The sequence below is a fragment of the Grammomys surdaster genome, unplaced genomic scaffold, assembly GCF_004785775.1.
Source record: "Grammomys surdaster isolate TR1022 unplaced genomic scaffold, NIH_TR_1.0 137, whole genome shotgun sequence".
NCBI lineage: Eukaryota > Metazoa > Chordata > Mammalia > Rodentia > Muridae > Grammomys > Grammomys surdaster.
Genome location: NW_021604595.1, coordinates 14,601,712 through 14,625,252, shown reverse-complemented (window position 1 = coordinate 14,625,252; position 23,541 = coordinate 14,601,712). Strand labels below are relative to the sequence as shown.

General features: G+C 38.2%; 1 non-coding gene across 1 annotated transcript; it reads right to left on the bottom strand.

Moving 5' to 3' along the window:
• Nucleotides 1-2,475: 2,475 nt before the first annotated feature.
• Nucleotides 2,476-2,608, bottom strand: LOC114617698. The gene has a single exon (XR_003710848.1). It is a non-coding gene; the product is annotated as a small nucleolar RNA SNORA17 (small nucleolar RNA).
• Nucleotides 2,609-23,541: the final 20,933 nt, after the last annotated feature.

The window sequence follows — 23,541 nt, the reverse complement described above, 5'->3', positions numbered from 1 at the left end:
ATAATTTTGTACTTTGCAGTGTTTGGATGGAATGCTCTATAGATGTCTCTTAGATACATGTGATCTATGATGCTCTGTTCAGCTTTTTATCTCTTTATTATCTATTTATTTATTTGGTTGAGAGGATCTATGTTTTGGTTAAAGTGGGCTATTGACATAACTCACCACTCAATACTGTTGCATTTGAATTAAACTACCTTATCTCTTCTGAATTATTCTGTTTTAAAGTCTATTTTGCCAGCTATTAGAACAACTTCTCCCACTTGTTTTCTAATTCTCTTTGCTTTGAGTACTTTTTTCCATCCTTTTCACCCAAAGGTTCCATTTGTTTTTAATGCTTAGTGTATTTCTTAGAAGAAACTAATAGGCAGAGTCCTTTGTTGTTGTTGTTGTTTTCTAATGTAGTCTGCTACCTTTTGATTGGAAAATTTAGTCTCATAGTTTTCAAAATCAATACTGAAAAAATATGTGCTAATTCCTGTCATTTTGTTGAATTTGTAGTTTCTAGTGTTTTCCTCTTTCTTAATAGTCAATAGTATGGTTTACTCCTCCCTATGTTTACATTTCTCTTCTGTCTGAAAGATCCCATAGGACTGTTCTACTGTCATGAATTTCTTTGGCTTGGTTTTTATCATGGACATTTTTTCTCATTTGTTTATCACATATGGATTTGTTACATGTAGTAATTAGATTATCAATCATTGTCTTTCAGCACTTACAATACACTGTCTCACACTCTCCTGGCTTTTATGGGTTTTGTTAAGAAATATGCAATAGATCCTTTGTATTGCTCAGTAATCCTTTCAGATCTGGTATTCTAATATTCAATATTAGAGAATCTGAAGAAGAGCTTCTCCAGCAGTTGTCTTCTTCTTCTTCTCCTCCTCCTCCTTCTTCCTCCTCCTCCTCCTCTTCTTCCTCCTCTTCCTCTTCTTCTTCATCTTCTCTTTCTCTTATCTCTACTCTTCTTCTTTCTTCTTCTTTCTCTCTTGTTTGTCTGTTACTTTACTGTATTTCTTAGCATTGCTTTTATTTTAGTTTTTGAAATCTTTCATTTAAAAAAAGGAAAACACAAAAATCTTTTATTGGTTCTGTGTGAGTTTCTCATCTCTCCTTGCCCTCAAACTCATACTCCACCTTTGTAGCCTTTCCCCAAACAAAGAAAAAAATCTCATTGTGGAAGCTATAGTGTGTCACAGTGTGTCCCACAGTATACACCTTTGTCCACACTCATTTGCTTGCAAATGTTCATTGCAATGACTCATTGATCTGATACAAGGTCTCTGGATTCTATTACTCTATCAATCCTAGAACCACACTGAGATTCCTCTCAGAAATTCTATTATGACCCTGTATCATAGAGATCTTTTAGTTTTGGATATGTAGGACTGGCCCTTTTCATGCACTACATTGACACGGCTAGATGTTGGAGTGGGTCAATTCAAAGCCCTGTATCTGGGCCTGAAAGCTGCAAAATAAAAGGATGCAATATAAGTTGTATGAGGGGCTTCATAGACCTAAAAGAGCAAAGGCAGCTGCACTAATGAGCCAGCTTATCAGAAAGATACAAGGCAAGCAGATTTCTGATTAAAAGTCAGACTGTGAAAAAGCAAATTTAGATCCAGCTGTGGTAGAAACGGTGATCTCAGAGCTAGATCCCACCCAGCTAGTTTATTGTCTGTGCTACAAAGGCAGGCAGATTCCTGAGTTCAAGTTCAGCCTGGGACAAAGTAAGTTCAGGTCCAGTCTTGATGGGAATGGTAATCTCAGGATGAAATTCTATCCAGGTAAACTTATTGTTTGTGCTTACAAAGACAGGCAGATATCTGAGTTTATTTGCTATGTCAAAAAATGTACTTGCTGTCTCTTCCTAAGAATCAAGGGGCAAAGGACATAAAATACTGATTTGTGGGATAATAAAAAGAGAATCTGGGTAAACAACTGAACTTATATGCAAACAAAAGACTGGGCTTTGGTCTGAAAGAGCTGAGCTATCTACACAGCTGTCTAGAGAACCAGTTCAAGCAAAACACAGTTGTCAGTTTGTACCCACGATTGACTTCAAGTCATTTTTTCACCTCTCCCAAACACCCCTTCTTCAGGAACCCCTCTTCAAATTGAGGCTGATCAGCTTGGGCTGAGCACTTGGGTATGTTTTACCACCCCAGGCTTGTGTGGCAGGCAGGAGGTCATCTCAGGCTAGCACCTTGTAGAGGTCCCATGGTGCAGTTCTGGTGGTCCTCTTGGGCTAGCTTATCACCAGTTTGCCTGAGTGGTCCCATGCATCTGTCTCAGGCTCCCTTCACTGGGTTTCATGGATCTGGCAAGGTTCCTTTAGTCTTAAGCTTGCTACCCATTCTGTGAGCCCATCCTGACCTGCACTGTACCAGACTGGTCATTTCAGCCTAACTCCTTGTCTGGGTCCCCTGGCACAAACCAGACTGGTGGTCATTTCAGGCTTACTTTTTTTCAGGGAATGCTAGGCTACTAATCATTCAGATGTTCATAGATCAGAATACTGAGTGTAGACATGCCCTTTCTCTTCTCTGCCACCTACTGATATAACATGTGACATAGCAGAGACACTATCAATGACTCTAGGAGCAGGTCTTTCTTTTTTTCATTTCTCTTTTAATCTTTATATAATTTTATTAGCAAACCTTCCATTTATTTTATAACTAGATTTTTTTCTTGCTCTCTTTCTCTCCCACACATAATTTTCAATCTCTTTTGAACTTTTTCTCTTTATCTTTGCTTCAACTTTACCTTTCCCAAACTCTTCCCTTATTTTTTCTTCTTCTTATTTTTACCTTCATTAATCATTTATTCTATCTCTTTGGCACTTTTTTCCAGTTATTTACTAAGTACTAGTTTGATTTTAGTTTAGTTAAGTTTTGCCATATTTCTGCAACTTGTTCACTTTGGTGTTGTTTCTCTGATAGACAGAATATACATTTTCTACATTATATCATAATTAAAATGCCAAGAGTAAAGGACAGAGAAAGAATATCAGAATTTCACTGTTTGCAAGATACAAGTGCCAAATTACACACAAACTACAAAAGTAGCTGCCAGTTCTCTCTTTCTTTCCTTCTCTCTTTCTTTCCTTCTTTCTTTCTTTCTTTCTTTCTTTCTTCCTTTCTTTCTTTCTTTCTTTTTCTTTCTTAACCATTTTATTCATTTACATTTCAAATGATATTCTCCTTCCTGATTTCTCCTCCACAAACCTCCTATGCCCCTTCCCTTTGCCTCTATGTGGATGCTTTTCCACCTACTCATCCATTCTCCACTCATTGCTCTAGCATCACTCTATGCTGGGGCATCGAGCCACCACAGGACCAAGGGCCTCCTCTCCCATTAATGCTAGATAAGGTCATCTCCTGCTACATATGTAGCTGGAGCCATGGATCCCTCCATGTGCACTCTTTGTTTGGTGGTTTAGTCCCTGGGAGCTCTGGGGTGCCCATTTAGTTGATATTGTTCTTCCCATGGGGCTGAAATCCTATTCAACTCCTTCAGTCCTTCTCCTAGCTCTTCCATTGGGGTCCCCAGACTCAGTCTGATGGGATGTTTGGCTGTGAGTGTTTGCATTTGTATTAATCAGGAGCTGGCAGAATCTCTCAGATGATAGCCATACCAGGCTCCTGTCAGCAAGTGCTTCTTGGCATCAGTAATCAGTATTGGGGTTTTGTGTCTACAGATGGGATGAAACCCTAGGTGGGGTGGTCTCTGGATGGCCTTTCCATAAGTCTCTGTTTCATTTTTTTTGTCCCAGCATTTCCTTTAGACAGGAAAATTTCTGGGTTAAAAATTTTGGGATTGGGTGAGTGGCCCTATCTCTCAAGTGGGAGCCATGCCTATCTAATGGGGGTGGTTTCTACAGATAGCTGACTTTTCAAAGAAGGAAACCAAAGAAACTTCAGAGTTACTTGTTTTCCATCAGAACTGAATGGTAAGATTTTACTGATGTCATATACTTTGGTTGTGGGACATAGAGAAATAAACCTAGAACAGAGCTGGAAGCTTCTTATTGGAGAACATTTTTCAGTGGGGGAAAAATATCAGTAGGAGTCTTGCTAAGATTATGATCCTCTATGCTCCAATACTGATCTGAAAGGCAAGATATGACTACTGGTACAATAGTGACTAGATTGTTACATGAATAAATAAGTGATTCGTGATTGGGTTGGAGACTTGCTCCACAAGAGGGAACTCTTGTTTAGTACTGTAACCTGGTCAAAACCTATGACTAGGGAGGATATACATTCTATTACTGTTATTTTGTTAAATAGATGTTATCAAATTGCCTTCTAACCACAGATTAATGATGATGTGAGTTTTGATCAGGAAATAGCTTTTTACTGTAAGTGGTAGTGAATATATAAACTCATAATTGGTCAAAATGCTGAGAACAGAACTGATAAGATAGGTTAGACCATAGATAGGCCATATTTTACAAAACCATAAGGACCCAAGTTGAAATCCTCAGAATTTATATAAAAAAGTCAGTATCTAAAACTCCAGCACAATTAGAGAGTACGTAGAAAACAGGAGTATTTCTGGGTTTGTCAGCCACTTACCTAGCTCTAGGTTCAATGATAAACCCTTTCTTAGGGGGATAAAATGGTTAGGAGTAATAGACTTCTCAGTGTGCTTATCTGGCCTCTATATGTATTCATACACACACACACACACACACACCAAACTCACATGCACATGAGTTCATACGTACACACACACACACATACCACATATCTTTCAAGGGTTAGAGAACATGAAAGATGAAGCAAGAGAAAGAGTGTAAGGGCTGGAGGATGAGAAAGTACTATAAAATGCTGTCTCCTGAACATGGCATGTCTACTGCACTCATGAACTCATAGAAGCTGTGATTACCTACACAATATTGAGCCCAGCAATGTTCTATCATAGATGGGGAGGGGCCTGGATACCCCCCAGGATCTAGTAGCAGTATATGGCTACTGGTGTGGAATGGGAATAATTTTCTTTAGTGGTGTGGCAACTGGTTAAGCACTCAGGCTTCAGCAAATCACCCCTGATTCATTCTCATGAAATCAACCCTAGAAACCTCCATGAGCTACACACACACATAAAGACATGAAAGAAGGAGGAGCATTTAGTGTAAAGAAGAAGAAGGTTCAGCAGGAGTAGGGAGTATATAAGAGAAGGTAATGAGTGTATCTGATCAAAATATGGCAAAGAACATTTTTAGAAAAGATTATTCTTTTAGCTCATAAAACAAATATTAATAAATGGAAAAAAGAAACAATCTTATATTTTATAAAGAAAATATTCTATAAAACAAAAGAGAGAGAGAGGATTCCAAACTCAATTTTTTATTCAGTCATTATTACCTTGATTCCAAAACTGGGGAAGGACAAAACAACAAAAAAGAAAATTACACACCAATTCCTTTAATAAAAGCAGATTTTTAAAAATAACTTTAATAAAATACATGGTTTTATTCCAAGGATCCAAGAAGATTCAACATATGCAAACCTATAAACACAATACTTCACTTCAACAAAATCATGAACAGAATTCATATGATCATTTCAATGAATGAAAAAAACCACTTTTGATGAAATTCAACATCTCTTTATGGTAAAAGCCCTGAAACAACTAGATGTAATATGGCCATACAGCTACATAATAAAGGCAGCATACAACAAGCCTATAGCTAACTGAAATGGGGAAAAAAGTTAAAGGACTTCCTCAAAACTAGGAACAAAACTAAGATATTCATTCTCTTCACTCTTATTTAACATAGTGCTTGAAGTCTTAGTCAGAGCAATAAGGCAAGAAAAAGGGAAAAAAGCCATACAAATTAAAAAAAGAAATCAAATTATTATTTTATTATTATTATTATTTTGTACTACAAAAGCATGATCCTGTATTGAAGATCCTAAAGTCTCCACTGGAAAACCTTTACACTTGAGCAATATGTTTGGTGAAATAGCAAAATACAAAACCAATGTCCAATAATTAGTAGCTTCATTGATGTAATAATGGTATAAATGTTTTATGGGCAATCAATTAATTTAAAAATTTTTGATGTAAGGCCCACTACACAAAAAGGAACTCATTTCTGGTTCTGTAAAGCCAGGAACCAATGTCTAGTGTCTCATAGGTAGGGGGAAACCTACCGCTATTATTTTGCTAAATTGATATACTTTCAAAATGTCTTCTAAATATTTATCTTTTCCCCTAAATTAGTGTATCTCTGAGCCATCATCAGAGAAGCTTCTTTTTGTAATGGATAGCAGTTAATACAAAGATTCATAACTGGTAAAAGTACAGAAACTACAGGACCATGGGGTGCTCAGCCATAAATAGACATCTATATTACCCTCTCTTACCAAGGTCAGAGAATATCACAGAAGAAGTAGCAGAAAGTTTGTAAGAGCCAAAGGTTTGGAAGATCAGTGTCTTCTGGACATGGCAGGGCTACTGCACTCATGACTTCACTGAAGATGTGGTTACCTGCATAAGATCTGCACAAGGACAAGACAGTCAACATTCTAGTATGGATGAGGGATGGGCACACAGTAACCCATTCTTATCTGGCGAGCTATTGATACGTGATGGCTACTAAGGGAGAGAGAGTCACTTTTCTTCAGAGATGTGACCCTTGGTAGATTGCCCATGCTCTTGCAGATATATACTGCTCTATACCTGAATATTGTATACTTATACCTATATAGATCTATACCTTGCACATATGGACAGCACTAACTGAGCTCATTGGGGTTTTTAAAAACTGACATTAATTTTGGAGATAGACATTATGGGATGGGAGCTCCAGGAAGAGTTGAAAGAGAGAATAGGGAATGGATTTTTATTAAAGTATACTGTACACATTAATTTCTCAAAGAATAAATGAAGATGTATATTTTAATTAGTACTTTTTCTATATATTAAAAATGAATATGCAAGAAAGAAGTATGAAAACAATCTCATCTACACAGTCTCAAAGCAACAACAACAACAACAACAACAACAACAAAAAAAATCAGAGAATGAAGAATCCCTACAATGAACATTTTAAAACATCAAAGGGCTTGGAGAGTACCTTAAGAGATGGGAAAAGATCAGCAGAATCAATCTTGTGAAAGTGACTGTGTTACTTAAAGTGATCTATGTTCTCAATGAAGCCCTGTGACATTTTTCAAAGACACACACACATTCACACACACACACACACACACACACACACACACACACATACACACACACAAAACAGTCCTAAAATTTATGCCAAAACCACAAAAGATGGTAAATAACCAAAGCCATCTTGAGCAAAAACAGTGAAGCTAAACGTATCAAAACACCTAACTTCAAATCACACTATAGAGGCACAGTAAGAATAATTTTAAAATCAAACAAATAGAAGAAATGTGGTACTGCCACAAAAAGACACATCAACCCATGTTAAAAATAGAGGGCTCAGAAATAAACCTACCCAGCCACACACACGTGATATTCAAATGTGACAAAAACATTCATCAGAGAAAAGACATGTCTCTTAAACCAATGTTGATGGAAAAAGAAAGTATCCACGTATCAAAGAACGAAACTTGATTCCTATTCCTCACCCTGAACAAAGATAAGCTAAAAACAGCCCTGAGACCTTAATGTAAAGCCTGAAACTCTCAAATCACTAGAAGAAAACACTTCAAGAACAGGGAGATGCAGGTAATGATCTTCTAAAGAAACCAAGTAGCTCAAGAGATAGCAGTAAGAAGTGACAAATGGGACTATGTTAAATTAAGTAGCTGCTGGACAGTAAAGGAAACTATTTCAAGAATGAAACTATAACCTACAGAATGAGTGAAATATCTTCTAACTGTTTAACCAACAGGGGAATCGTATCCAGAATACAAAAATATTCCAGAAATTAAGCACCAAAAGCTAATATACTCCAAAATGCATGAATGAACTTAATATTTCTAATATTTCTCAAACGCAAAGTGAATGGCAAATAAAACATATGCAACATCTTTAGCTGTCACAAAATTGAGATTTCTTCTCAGTCTAGTCATGACAACATATCATCAAGAAAAAAAAGCCAACCCATGCTGGCAAAGACACAAAAACAGAAGTTAGTATGGCCACTGTAAAAATAATAAAAACCAGCTATGGAGGGTCCTCAAAAACTAAGAGAACTACCATATAACAGTAGTTGTCTCACCTTTGAGTTGTATCCACTAAAGAAGCAAAGTGGGAAATTCATCAAGATATCAGCACACTGAGGTTTATTGTGGCACTATTCACAATAACTATATTATAGAATCAGCCTGTATGACCATCAGCAGATGAACAGATAAAGAAAACATGGTAGATATGTATTCCGTAGTAATTCAGAAAAAGAATAGAATGACATTTTCAGGATAATTGATGAAATTTGAGATCACATTGGGTCATACTCAGAGAGACTAGTTTCACTTTTTTTTAATCTCATATGCAGAACCTATATATCAAGAAAAAAAACAACAACATGGAAGCAGAACAGATACACTGGGGTCACCAGTAAGCAAACAGGAAAGATATGATGGCAGTGGGGTAAGGGAAAATATTATTTTAATATATTTTGTACATATATGAAAATAAAATGAAGCACATTATTTATACAACTAATATATGTTAAAATTCTTTAAAATATGGAAATAAATAAAACAAAACATACTACCGAATGAAAGTGCATTTAATGAAAGTTTCTATGCAGTTATCCAAGAAATCCCTACACAGAATAAAGAAGAAATTTTAATAACGATAAAAGAACTCATCAAGATTATATAACAATTCTAAGTTTGAATTCACTTCAAACACAGTTGAAAATTTGTAAGTTAGAGATTGAGAAAATTAATTATTCAAACTCATAATCATAGTGGATTTAATATCTTCCATAGTTAGTACAATCACTGAAAAACAACAAAAACCAGCAGGGGCGTTTTTCTTAAGGGCAAAAGGGAAAAATCTATAATTATATAAAAGTCTTGTATATCACGATTTTTAGATAGTTGGTATAGTGACACATGGAGATCACTGAACCCCAAACCAACCGTCTATGACATCTTTAACTGCAATTGAAACATTGAAACAGCCACAAAAAGTACTTAGACCAGGAAGTGAGTCATTCAATTATTTGAAATTAGAGATTGAAATCATACAGAATGTAATCTTTGACTAAGATAGATTTAGGAGAAAAAAACATATATGCCTCATATACGTCTAAGTAATCCACAGAGGAGAAAGAGATAACACATATTAGACTTTTTGAACAGCTAACCTTGAAAGGAGGGCATCAAAATGTATAGGATATGGCCAAAGCCACAGAAGCAGGGTATTTAAAGATTTGACCGTGTAGGGCCAGAGAGATGTCTCACTGGTTAAGAACACTTAAAGTTCTTGCAGAAGGCCTGGGTTCAATTCCCAGCACCCACATTCTGGGTCACAAGCACACACAAACACACACACACACACAGGCCATAAATGGTAATTTAAAGGCTGAAAAACATGACCTAAATTTCCATATAGAAAATTTAAGATAAAAATTGAAATTGTAAAGGACATGAAGTCCTTGTGCCCACAAGGACGAGGGAAACCATGAATGTTAAACACATCAGGTTCTCTCTTCAAAAGAAGAAGATGTATACCTCTTCTCCACCTAGAAAGCTGAGAAAAGGGTGTTGTTAGCAGCCTTGTAATCTGTGTTATCTGTAGGACCAGTCTACACTGGAATCCCAAAGATTATGTTTGTTTATTCCAGACTCTTCCTTGAATTGTTTCCCAGTCAATAGAACCCATCCTTATAGGAGATGTCACTTGTATTTTACAACAGCCTAGGTTACTTCTATGCTATTTCTAGGGCAAGGCCAACTTTAACTCTCATAGGCTATTATATTTGTCTCAGGCATTCTTCCTAGACCTATCTTGAGCATTGTTTCTGACTCAACAGAACCAATCTTTATGAAAATGGCATGTGCATTATAAAGAGCTTCAGTGTAAACACATCTTAAGCCTTGTTGTTACTGGTATTGAGTTAATTACCCTCAGGAAACTTTCCTCCCAAAACTGTCCTGTGCTCAACTATACCTTTAATAAACTGCCCAGGTCAGACTCTATAAGTTTGAACCAACCAGGCTAACTAAGTCTTGTTGAACCTGATTTACCTTCTTGCCTCTTGTAGATTATTATTTTGCTGGTGCTGTTGTATACAGAGACACCATCCCCCATGAAATGTGCTGTAATTAAACGTGAAATGTCCCCCATAGGCTCATGGGTTTGAAACCTTGGTTCAGCTGTCTGAGAAAGATGTGTATCTTTCAAGAGATGGAGCCTTCCTGGAGGAAGTACTTTGAGGTTTTATAGCCTGATCCTGCTTGGCTTCCAGATTGCTAATACAATGAGATGAACTACCTCATGCTCCTGCCACTATGTCTTTCAAGATGGACACTATTCATCTAGATCTAAGAGAAAGAAAACTAAAATAAATCAAGAGGGGGGAAACTGTCAAGTTTAGAAAAGAAGTTCAAGAATCAGAAAGCAAATGTGCTACAAAATACATTGTTTTACAGGGGTGAATTATCAAAGCTGTCCACTGTGAGGACCTACAAAATCAAGGCAGATTGGAGTGGAGATGGAGCATGTCCATAGTCAAATCTCTGGTGGTATGCTGGTGATTTTGTAGATGCAGTTTCTCCTCCGACAACACTGCTAACTGAATGCAGTGGGCAGCCTGTAAGGCCAGAAAGAGTGAGGAATCGGAGCAAACATAGAAGACAAGATTCAGAAGAGGAGATGTCTTTGGGGATGTGGCATTGGCTGCAACTGCATACAAAAAAGTGCCCAGGCTCTCTTGAAGAAAAGAAGGGAGGCCGGTACAAAAGTCGTGCTGGCAAGAGTCACTGCCATTGCAAGAGTACAGAGGTACCAGCTCGAACACAAGCAGCTGAGCAACCCTCTCCATTGTGCCTTTGCCTTCTCTGTGCCTGGCACATTCATATCTCTGCAGTTATTATCAGAAGGAATAGAAGATGCTCACAGCCCAAGAAAGAGTGAAAATAATAGATGAAAGCTGATCTTTTGGAGGAAAGGAACCAACATCCCTGAGAGTAGGACTGTGGAGGCTTAGATTTTTCAAAACTTACTTTAATAAGGATTCTCTAACATTTCAACCTTCCTTCTGGCCCACTGTCCAAAGGTAGGAGAGAAAAGATGATAAACAGGTTAATGGGATATGGGCCTGTTTAGACGTAGTTCTTTGAGGACGATTCTAATCTCTGTTTGTCAGGATATCAGCAGTCCAGTTCAGTAGAGTCAGGAGATCAGCAGTCCAGTTCAGTAGAGTCAGGATACCAATAGTTCAGTTCAAAAGTGTCACCAGCAGCAGGATCAAGCAGAAACCCCCAGGCCTCCGCCAAATCAGCACGAGCCAGTAGGAGTAGCCTGGACCAGCTGGAATGCTAGAAGTTCTCTGCCATGCCTCTCTCAACTAAGTGAAGATCAGCAATGATGAAGCATTGCACAGCTAGCTATATAAGCACCCCATCACTGTCCTTTGTGTCCTACTAATACTCTCTCCAAACATCGTGTGTCCTCTCACAGGTCTTGCCTCAGCAAAACATCATGCAAGTCTGCTTCACCAAAACATCATATGAGTCTGCATCACATGAAACAACCAGCAATTTCCACTTCAGGACTGTATGATGCATGGAGGGACAGGAAAGAGGCCAGGGTGCAGTTTGGTGACCCCAGAAAGATGGAGGAGATATGGGTGTAGGAAAGCTGGGTAGAAGAGAGCCTGCTGCTGGAGTCCATTACACTGACACACAAGTTCTTTCTTGGGGGTGAGGTTAGCAGACCCAGTCAGTCCCGTGTTGGTACCCATGCTAGACTTAGATTTGATGTGTGGAACGTTTAGAATAAGTTTAATTTCCTGTGTTATGTTATCTGCTGTGGTAACATATGGGATAAATGGATGGATTAGTTAGAGTTATCTAGAGAAACAGAATGTGTGTGTGTGTGTGTGTGTACATATATGTGTATATATCTATATATTATGGTGAATATGCATATATGACTGTGTCTGGGTAGTCCAACAGTAAATACTTTCAAACTGGACAGGCTGAGAACTGATAGCTTTTTCAGACCAGGAGGCTGGGTGGCTCAGCAGTCCCAGTAGTCTGGCACTTCAAGATTTCCAGGGAAACCACATCTTTGATCAGCTTACAGAAGACAGATTCTGAAGAAAGCAAAGGACTGTGGCCTCCTCAACAACAAAACAGATGAACTCTCTAGGGAGACACAAGGAAAGCAAAGCAAACTATGGATCTCCTGGTATCTGGGCCACCTTCACAATGAGTCTCTCACTTAAATTAAGCCAATCAATAAATTCTCTTACAGATGTGCCCAGAGGCTTGCCTCTTAGTTAATCCAGGTCTAGGCAAGTTAACAACCAATATTAACCATCACAGTGAGGTAGAAGACAAATATCTTCAGGGCTTTAGCCTACCCTTAATGTAGGGAAGGGGACCCAGAGGTTCTGTGATGCTTGTGTAGTCGATTGATTTGATAGTCAATCAGGTGCTGTATACATGCTCTGAGGAGTTAGTGGGGCTGACATCAGAAATCCTTCTTCAGGCTTCAAGCCTAGAGCCATGCTGGTCCAGACCAGCACTCTGGAGAGGGGGTGGGTAGATAAACCTGGCAACCCTGTTAGTAACAGGAACAAGAAAATAGAACCAGTTGGACTGACAGCCTCTGTCCTGATTGGTTTCTCTAATGTTCTAAAGTAATTTAATTTGATGTACATATCAGCTTTAACATGTTTCACATGAAATATAAAAGCATATTTTTTTTAAAAAAATTTATTCTTTTTGGGAAAAAAGCTAATAGAATGGATAAATTTTGGCAAAATGAGCAACAAAAGAGAATACAGAAGTTATCAGGAAGAAGGGAGCATTGTGGGTAATTTTACAGGCAACAGATTGAAAAATAGAAATGGAATGAGAAATTTTTAGAAAGCATAATTTACCAAAACGAACACAGCCTGAAGTAGAAAATCTAAATCATCACACATGTATTAAGGACACTTAAACTGTCATTTAACTCTATACCAAATAAACTCAGTGCCCAGATCCTTTGCTGATGTGCCTTCCAAATAGTCAAGAAGAAAATGAATTACTTATCTTATGCAAACTCACCCCAAGGCTGAAAAGGAGGAACCATTTCTCAGTTCATGTAATGAGGAGAACTATCCTCCATGCCAACATCAACAACAAAACCCAAACCTTATAAGTCATCATCTCTCACAATATAAAAGGGAAATATAAAACATTACTAGTCAAATCTAGGAGCTCTCAAGAATGATAATGAAGCAAGAATGAATTGGATGTATTCTACCAATACCAGGTTGAGTCAGTGATCAAAAATGAGTCAATATAATTTACCACAATAAGACAATAAAGGAAAATCATTTAGTTGTCTAAATAAATGAAGAAAAATAATCTGATAAAAGTTAATGGTCATTTAACACACAAAAGAAAGCTCTTAGAGCAAATAACTTAGCTAGAGTTACTATTGCTGTGATCAAAAATAACGACAAAGCAACTTGGGGAGCAAAAAGTTTATTCTACTCACAGTTCCACAAATAGTTCACTATCAAAACCTGTGAAGGCAGCCTCTTAGGGTTCTATTGCTGTGAAGAGATACCATGACCATGGCGACTCTTATAAATAAAACATTAAATTGGAGCTGGCTTAGTTTCAGAGGTTTAGTCCATTAACATGGTGAGAAGCATGGCAAGCAGACATAGCGCTAGAGAAGTTGCTGAGAGTTCTACACTTCATCCACAGGCAACAAGAAATAAATTGGCTTGAGCTTCTGAGACCTTGAAGCTCATCCTCTAGTCACACATCTCTTCCAACAAAGCCACACCTACTCCAAGACCACACTTCCTAATAGTGTCACTCACTATGGGCTCATGGGGGCCATTTTCTTTCAAACCACTACATTCCACACCCTGGCCCACATAGACTTGTAGCCATATTATTAATGCAAAACTACATTTAGTCCAACTTCCTCATAGTCTATCATAGTCTCAAACCCTGTTAAAAAGTGCATAATTTCTTCAGAGATTCATTCAATTTCTTAACTGCAATCCCCTATAGAATTAAAATAAAAAAAGCACATCACATACTTCCAATATATTATATCACATATTATACATTGCCGTGCCAATTTGGAGTAAAGGGACCATAGTGAGAAAATTATGGACCAAAACAAGACATAAAACCAGCTTAATACCTTTTTTTTTTTCTGTTGTGCTGGGTCCACTCCTTTTTGTCAGCTCTCCTTGGTGGGAATCCATGGTTCTGACATCTCCAACATTTTGGGGTCTCTAAAATCTCCAAATTAGATTCCTTCTTTATAGCTTCACACAATGGCCTTTCTAGGTCTCCATGTAGGGATACTCCTTAACACATGCCTGGCTTCAAAAGCTTCCCACAGTCATGGAGGGAGAATCTATAACCTTTATCGCCTATCCATGACTCTAAGTCTAGAACCACATGGCTAAACCTGCCAAGTTCTACTGTTTGCTGGGTCTGGAATATGGCTCTATCCTTCAATTACATATTTATCAGCTTTCTGTTCTCCATGGTTTCCATCACTGTCTAAGCATGGCTGCTCTGGAACTTGCTTTGTAGACCAGGCTGACCTCAAACTCAGAGATCCACCAGCCCCTGCATTCTAAGTGCTGGCATTAAAGTTGTATACCAATACTCTGCCTCTGCTCTAAGCTTTTCTTTAATTCCTTTTCACAGGTTAGAAAGCTTATCTGAGTGGGATCTTTCCCTGAGGTCTCACTCTCTTTATTTCATTCAATATCAGGCTTTCGTTTAATCTGTTTATTTCCTTGAACACAGGATTTAGCTCCATTCAATTCCTGTTGCTCCCTTTCTCCTTGAACCATACATTTTATATTTTCCTTGCTCAGCTTGCTCCTTTGCATTATAAATCTTCATAAAAGTGAATGCTAATAACCAAATGACAGAGTCAATACTAGGCTGTTTTGAAATTTCCTCTGCTAGGACAATTAATCTAAAACTTTTCATTTTAGCCTCAGGCAAACTCTTTGGACAAGGGTAAAACATTGCCACATTCTTAGCCAAAATATCACACAACTAGTCTCAAGGCCACACAATAAATTCTTTTCCTCTGAAACTTCTTGGGTCAGACCCCTAGAGTTCCAGTTACCCTCAGAACCAATGTTTTCCATATTCTTACTAGGATGGTCCATTGAGCCCCACTTGTGGCATTCCATTGCTTTCCTAACCCAATTCCCAAAATCAGCATTCCTCTAAACAAAATTATGGTCAGGCCTATCCCATCAGTACCTCAGTTCCTTGTACCAGCTTCTGTCTTAGAGTTTTATTGCTACAAAGAGACACCATTTGGCTGTTAAGAAGACATACTACAAAATCCTTAATTCTCTTTAACTATTAACTCAGGACATAATAAAATACTAGTAAAAATTTTAATGTAAATTGGCAAACATAGTGGAAGCTTTATATGCAAATGGACAAGACACACAATTGCTAAGAAGGACTTAAAAGGAAGCTGTGATATATGTTATATTGGTAAGTTTTAACTTGATGTTTAAGCTTACTGAGAAGCTGGTTCCAGAAGCAGAATAGACTCTCTCCTTTTCCAGACTATAGAGCACTTGTATCAAACTGTCCTTCAAGGCTTATTTTCCAGGGACAGGTTGACTCTTTGGCCCTATGACCATGAGAAAAAGAATAGCAAAGCAACCCAAAAGTTAAAACTTCACTCCTTAAGATAATCTGGAAGGTGACCATTGCCAACAGAGGTTACTACTTTTATCCCATAGTGGAAATAAGAAACAGAAGCTAATCTATGGGGAGAAAGCTCAATCTAAACTCGCTCACAGTCATGACTTTTCCAGTCAATTTTGCTAGAGGTTTGCAAGCCTGCAATTTGAACACATCACTTTAGTTTACAATTGAGTCTGCTGAGTATTGTAAAAACTTCTGATTTGATAATATTTGCTAACTGCTGCTTCTGTTTATCTCAGTCAGATTGGCCTGTGGGTATGGCTGTGGGAAATTTTCCTGAGTGCTAATTGATATGAGGGCCCAGCCTATCATGAGCGGTTTCATTCCAGACCTGGACTGTAGAAGAAAGGTAGCTGAGAACAAGAGAAGAAAGTCAGTAAGTACATTCTTGCTTTAGTTCTTGCCTCCAAATTTCTGCCTTGAGTTCCTGCCTTGGCTTCCTATGAGAAAAAAAAAACCATTTTCTTCTCAATTTGGGTTCAGGCATTGTTTCATCAAGCACTTTTACTACCCTCAAGAAAGGAGATGTGTCAAAGAGGAAATAAATGAGGCTAGAATAAAATATATCATTGTATTTTTAATTTCCAGCAGTTGGCATAAAATAATGATAGCTGCAATGCCTTAGACCATAACTGCATGGGTAAGCACAGAGAGTGGCAGCAAGCTCTAAGGAGTGAAACACTCGGTAGCACTCCCTCCGACATCCTGCATCACTCACGAAACAGTAGGGAGACATATAAAAGCCACCTTAAATTGGTTGTAAATGCATACTGCAAACTCTTGGGAAACACACTAAACATTTTCATGTATAATTGGTATGCTAAAAGAGGCTAGAAAATGAAATCACATGAAGTGCTCAATTAAAACCATAAGCAGAAAAAGAAAGAAAGGAAAAGAACATAAGGACATACATTTAGGAACTTAACAAATGTTAATAATTCCTTTAAGTATAAATGGTATAAATACAACAAACAAAAGACAAAGGCTGTCATAATGAATTCAAAAATTAAAATCTGACTATGTACATTTGCAAGAAACTCATTTAATTTTTAAAAACATTTTCTAAAGATATATATTGTTTGTTTTGTATACCTCTTCCTATCTCCCATACTCTCCATTTTTGAAATCTCTTATTCTTTTGACAATATCACCTGCATTTTTGTTGAATTTGCACATCTGATTTTATGTGGCTACAAAAAAATTCTAAAAATCAAAAATAAGAGAAAACATCTAGCATCTGTCATTCTGAGATTGGCAGGTCTCCAATTGAATCTACAAGAAACCCACTATATACATACATACATACATACATACATACATACACATACATACATACCACACACACACACACACACACACACACACACACACACACATGCATACACATACAATTAAATAAAATTTACCCACCTAGATTGACAATTCTCCCCATTAGAGCCACTGGTCAGAGAATTAGAAGAGACTCCCAAACCATTATATGCTATTGCTGTTACCCTTGGTTGCCTGCCAGAGGTTGTAGGTAAGTTTCTACTGTGGAAGACATCATGCACTTTGAACCCAAGACCATGAGGATTGAAGTTGGATCTGACTTGAAGGCCTCCTCCCTGAGGCTTAGCTTTCATGATACCCGAAGATCTCATGTAAGCTTCCAAGGGAGGGAAGCAAGCAGTAGGCCTAGCCAGCTACAATGTCTATGAATTACAACAATGACCATCCTGCTATGATATCAAAAGGATGAATGCTGGCATTCACTAATTAGACTTCAGATGTACTCAACAAGCGTAAAACCATGCCTGACACTGGAAACTTAGTCAACCAGCAGGGGCAAGTGAGGTCATGGATCTTGGAGAAAATTCTACAACTGGTACTTTACCAAACTAGCACAATTCCCAATTTCATTTAAATGTTTATCTCTGTAATGCACATGGCTCTCATCTCTTACCTAAGATGCTTCTTTTTGCAGCAGAGACCATTACAGAAAACCACACTGATAAAATGAAGAAAACAACTGATCATGTGCTGCTCAGATACAACGGATACATCTACAACATAGCTCTTGCACCTAAGGCTCAGGAACATCTCAGAAAAAGTGACCAAAAGATTCTAAGAGCCAGAAGAATGGGAGGTCTTCTGTAAAACCATGTCTCCTCAAAATGTCAGAGCAGCTAGACCCGGGAAGTCTTAACAACATAGCTACTAAGCAAGACTGTAACCAGAACAATAGTGGTAGTCATGCTAACAAGGTAGTGGGAAATCTCACCCAGACTCCAACCCTAGAAAAAGAACAACAGGCAACTAAAGAATGTTAAGACTAGGAGATATAATCTTCCTCTGGGAAGAGCCCCTAATTAGTATATAATACCAAGTGGTCAGCCATAAAGTCATATACATACGAATAACGTCATACAGACTGAGCAGGTTGTGTTGATATATTTTGAAACACACCCACGCCCCCACCATCACCACTACCACCATCACCACCACCACCACCACCACCAAAAACAACAGCAATTAAAAAGAGAGCATGAGTTTGAGAGATATCTCACAAAAATCAGGAGAGAGTTCAGTGGATAAGATCATTGGCTGCTCTTCCAGAGGCTCAGAGTTTGATTCTCAACACTCACATGGTTGCTCATGACTATTTGTAACTCCAGTCCCAGAAGATTCAACATCTCTTTTTGGCCTCCTTAGGCACTTGTATACATGTGTTAAATAGACATATATGTAGGCAAAACACTCTTATCCATAAAAATCAATAATATAAACTTTTAAAAAAGATTCAAAGTATCTGTATTTAGTTCAGACAATAAGCAGCATTACAGAGCAATGAAGGGGCCAGTTGTCAGAGATAACAGCAATCCTTGATGCATACAGAACCAAGTAGTGTTTAAAAAATATGTGAATTAGAACCAAAAAATACGAAAGTTGCAGACCTAAACTCCATCAACGTGTAATTAACAGACATGGTGGCAGGAACTCAGTATGATAGAGAGCTGAGCTTCACCACCAGTGAACTAGACCGTAATAACATTTATCTGATACTTCACACAATAGCAGCATATACATTCTTAAGTTCACACAAAACACCTATGAAGGTAAACCACCTCCTAAACCACAAATACTTAAGACCGTTAAAATAATGGCAACCATGCAAAATATTCTGTCAAATCACAATGGAATTGATCTACAAGTCAATAGCATAAAAGTAGCTGGGACTGACCAAACTATTTGGATATTATAATCTCAAGAGAAATGTTAAATACTTTAAATTAAGAGGATGAAAGTACAATATGTTGAGTGTAGAATGAAATCCATGCCTAAAGGGGAATTCATAGCATTGGGAAAATATATAAGACAAAAAAAAAAAAGATGTTAAATAAACAATCTACATTTCCACCTAAGAGGCTAGAGAGAAAGTAAATGCAACTTGAGCCCAAGGAAAAAAATTATGGGCATCAATCAATAAAACCAAAAACAGATGATTAATAGAGATTTATCCAAATCCAAAGCTGGTTCATAAGATCAATTAATTCATAAACTTCTGGCCATCTAATCAATAACAAAAAGAAATAATACAGTATATATCTAGTGAAAGAGGACTCATCACTATAACCCCACAAACAATTAAAAAAAAATCAGTAAAAGAATGTCATAAAACTTTATGTCAACAACTTAAAAGAAATCAAATAGATAATTTCTTTGAAAGACACAATCTGTCAAACTCATATATAAATAGATGGCATGAATAGGCTCATTTTTATTACAGAAATGAATCAGCAATTAATAATCTCTGAAAGGAAGCTGGAGCAATAGGAAAAAAAAGGCCCTCATGACTCCAGTAGAGAATTCTATCACATATTAAAGGGGAAAATTGTGCCATTTTTCCTCATGTCTTTCAGAAGTTAGAAGGATAGATAGATAGATAGATAGATAGATAGGTAGATAGATAGATAGATGACACTGTACTGACAAAATTAGAAAAGAACGTTAGAAGAAAAGAAAACTATGGACCAACATCTCTCATGAACAAAGATAAAAAAACCTAAAACATCATATTATCACATAGACCTAATAATGTTTTCAGCAAGTTACGTCTTGTGACCAGGTGAATTTATTCCAGATATACAGGCTGGTTTAACATTTGAAATTTGCTTTAGTTAGTTAGTTAGTTAGTTAGTTAGTTAGCTAGCTAGCTTGTTTTTCAAGACAGAGTTTCTCTATGTAGCCCTGGCTGTTCTGGAACTCCTTCTGTAAACCAGGCTGGCCTTGAATTCCTCTCTAATGCTATGATTAAAGGTGTGTGCCACAAGCAATTCAAATTCCTGCAAACTGAAGAAAAATTGTAAGCCTCTGATGATGTAACAAATGGAGAGGTATTCTATGTCCATGGACAGGAAACTTCTGTATTGTTAAGGTGTCGGATCTGAGGCTAATTTACCTATAAAAGCAACAGAATCCCAGAGAAAATTTCAGCATGTTCCTGTACGAAAAGAAAAATGTTTATATGAAAAAGTAGAAGAATAGTACGAAAGGACAAAGTTAGAACTGCCATTGTTTGATTTTAAACAATACAAGGCTACTGTAATCAAGGCAACAGGATATTGGCAGAAAATGGATCATTTGATCAGTGAAACAGAATTGAGCCCAGAAAGAGACTCTAGCAAATATCATAAAAGGTACAAAGGTAATTAAATGGGAGAAAGGATTCTTTTTGACACAATAATAATGCTAAGATAACTAGATATTTATTTTTTAAGTGGGAGATACTTGTTAGAAGATGGGCCTGTATTTTGTGACTGACACCTGCCATTTTTTTCAACATCAGTTAACAGTAGTATCAAAACTCAAAGATCCAAATGTTTGAACTGCTGGTATTAAGGACTTTCCTAGGAGCAATTTTGGAAAGAAAAAAATGGGAAGTAGGGAGTGCACACAAGTTGTTTTGCTGTGTCTGAGTGGGATGGCTAGGTAGGTGAGCCATGTAGAAAATGGGAGACTAGGTATCCTGCCAAGTCTTACTTTTGCTCATGTTTCTGTCTCCTGATGACATCTTTCATGACTCCACTAATGCTTGCACCCTGCAACGCTCTCTCCCTAGTAACTTGGTGTTACCCTAACTCAGTCTTGCCCTTCTGAACTTCACTCAGTCCATTCTTGACCTAGGACTTACCACTGGCCCACTGTCTGGAGTCCATAGTGGGCCTTTCGTGTTTAGGTTAATTACTCTCATCTATGTGTCCTTTCCTTCAAAAAAGAATTTCCCACACTTGACTTTAATAGAACATCAAATAGAGAAGAAGGCAACACAAACTGTGCCTATTTACCTACCCACATAATTGCCTTTCCTTCCCAAAGCAGCAGGCTGACAGAGATAGTGCCTGCTATCATTCTGATTCCTTTAGTCCTGAGGTCATGAATAGTAAAATGTGTAAACTGTCCAATTTTGTCTTGCCATTGGTCAATAATCTATTACCAAATGCAACCTCCCTGGAGCATTGTGGTCCCCCCAGTGAGTAGAAGAGGTTTCTCAATCTTACCCAAGCCTGCATTCTATCTCTCCAGGCTAGCTTGTCCTTTGAAATCCAGACTGCTGCCCAAACAACATTTTGGCAGGATGACCTGCCAAGTGAGTTTGCTCCTTAGGTTCTCAGAGAAGAAATTCTGTGTTTGCCCAGGTTACAGCAAAGAAGTAGAAAGCCAATGTCCCATTTAGCGTTTGTATTAGGTACCCTCCCATCTCCATAAATGGATTACAGTCTATTATTTACATTTATAAACTCAGGGACCAAAACACAGTTGTTAGTTTTTTCTCTTTCAAAAGAGAGAAAAAAAAATCTCTTGGACCCTTTGGCTGATGTGACTAACAAGAAAGGCTGGGCTCGAGGTAAAGTTTAAAGCTACAGCCCCTTTCATCACCAAGAAGCTTTTGAAGCTGGAGAACTAAGCTTTCTTGAGAGAGTAAAGGTCCTATAGAGAGGTCTGCTTGATGGCTTGAAGGCTGAAACTTTGTAGTTTTGCAAACGATGCATATTTTATTTGCACAGTTCTGGGACCGACGGTAGAGGATTCTGACAGCATGCAGGCTCAAAGCTCAGGGATACACTAACCATCTATGTTGGCCCTACTTTTTAAGGCCCACATGGTTTGGCATGTTTTGTGTTTCTAACATGTGAAACTCCTCCCACCCTGATTATAAAATTATATCTTATTAGAGTCAGATTGAGTGGGTTAGCCCACTCCGACCTCCCACTTCGTCATACTCAGGGCCTGGACACCTGAGAGTAGAGAAGCAAGTCCCACCTGAGGGGACATTCCTTTTTTAAGTCACTGTCTTACTAAGCGGCTCAGCCCACAGCTGTTTGTAACAGGAGTCTAAGCAAGCTGTGAATTCCCTTGTCGGACTGGAGTCTTTTCAAGGCATAAGAGGAAGAAAGATGGTCGCTTGAAGGCATGTCCTCTTGTAGAAGCAAGCAAGCCTCCTAAATTCTATCCTGAACTTTCTCTCTCCCTTCCTCCCCCTCCCTCCCTCCCTGCCTCCCACCCACCCTCTCTCTCTCTCTCTCTCTCTCTCTCTCTCTCTCTCTCTCTCTCTCTTTCTCTCTCTCAACCTCTCTCTCTCTCCATAAAAATGCTGCTATGGTGATGAATTTATAGGGACACAAGTCAAATTCAGGGCAGCTATCCACTGAAGCACAGAGGAGACCAACTCAGGCCCACACATCAGCAGTAAGGCCTCTTCTCTCAGATTCCTCCTTCTCTTGAAGTTCTTTACCTTGCTTTGAGATTGTTTGGTTTTTGTTTGTTGGTTTGTAGGTTTGTTTGTTTTCCTCCATAATCCAGATGTCTGAGGTTCTAGATCTTTACATCGGAGAAAAGTGTTCTTGCTTTAACTGAAACTTCACTCAAATTTGCATAATACCAAAATATACCTAACTGTTAAAGAAAATGATTGTCCCTTTCAGAAGGGAGATAGGGACCTGAGCACCTGGGAAATGCTACGGTGGACTGGAGGTCAGGATGGTGGGATTGCACATTCTGGTTGATATGCCCATGGTAAAGACACTGACAAGGTCAGTGGTGAGTGCTGAATGAATGGACCACTCTCTGATGACAGAACACCTCCCACCCCTGGGAGGTGTACCTTCTGTTTAAGAAAACAGCATCTTCTCATAGTGTAGGTAAGAGAAGGGAGGACCACTAGTAGAAGATAGTAAAAGATCACTGTCACCATCATGCATGCTGTGTCTCATTCACTACCTAAGCATGTCCAAGGACAGGGTCTTGATTCTCCACAACACTCTTTCTGCAGAGCCAAGAATTTTCATGTCGAATTTCAGTAAATCCAAGGCCATTTCTCTCAAAGTATGGATTCAGGGTGCTACAGGGTGGAAATGACCCAGGGTCCCATCTAGCCCTGGTGAATTATACACTTCAGATCAGCAGCTCTGTAGAAAAACAGCAGAGTCAGCATCATGGAAGAGTCTCAGGGCCATGATTCCGACCTCATAAATCAGACATTCTAGGCTTTGAATCTAAATCTATTTTAATAAGCTTTCCAGGGAACTCAGACAGAGCAGTGACTAGGATAACGTCTTGGCAGGTTTAGAGTGCTCCTCAGTATTTATTATCTCAATATGTAGATAAAAGGTCAAAAGGAAAAAGG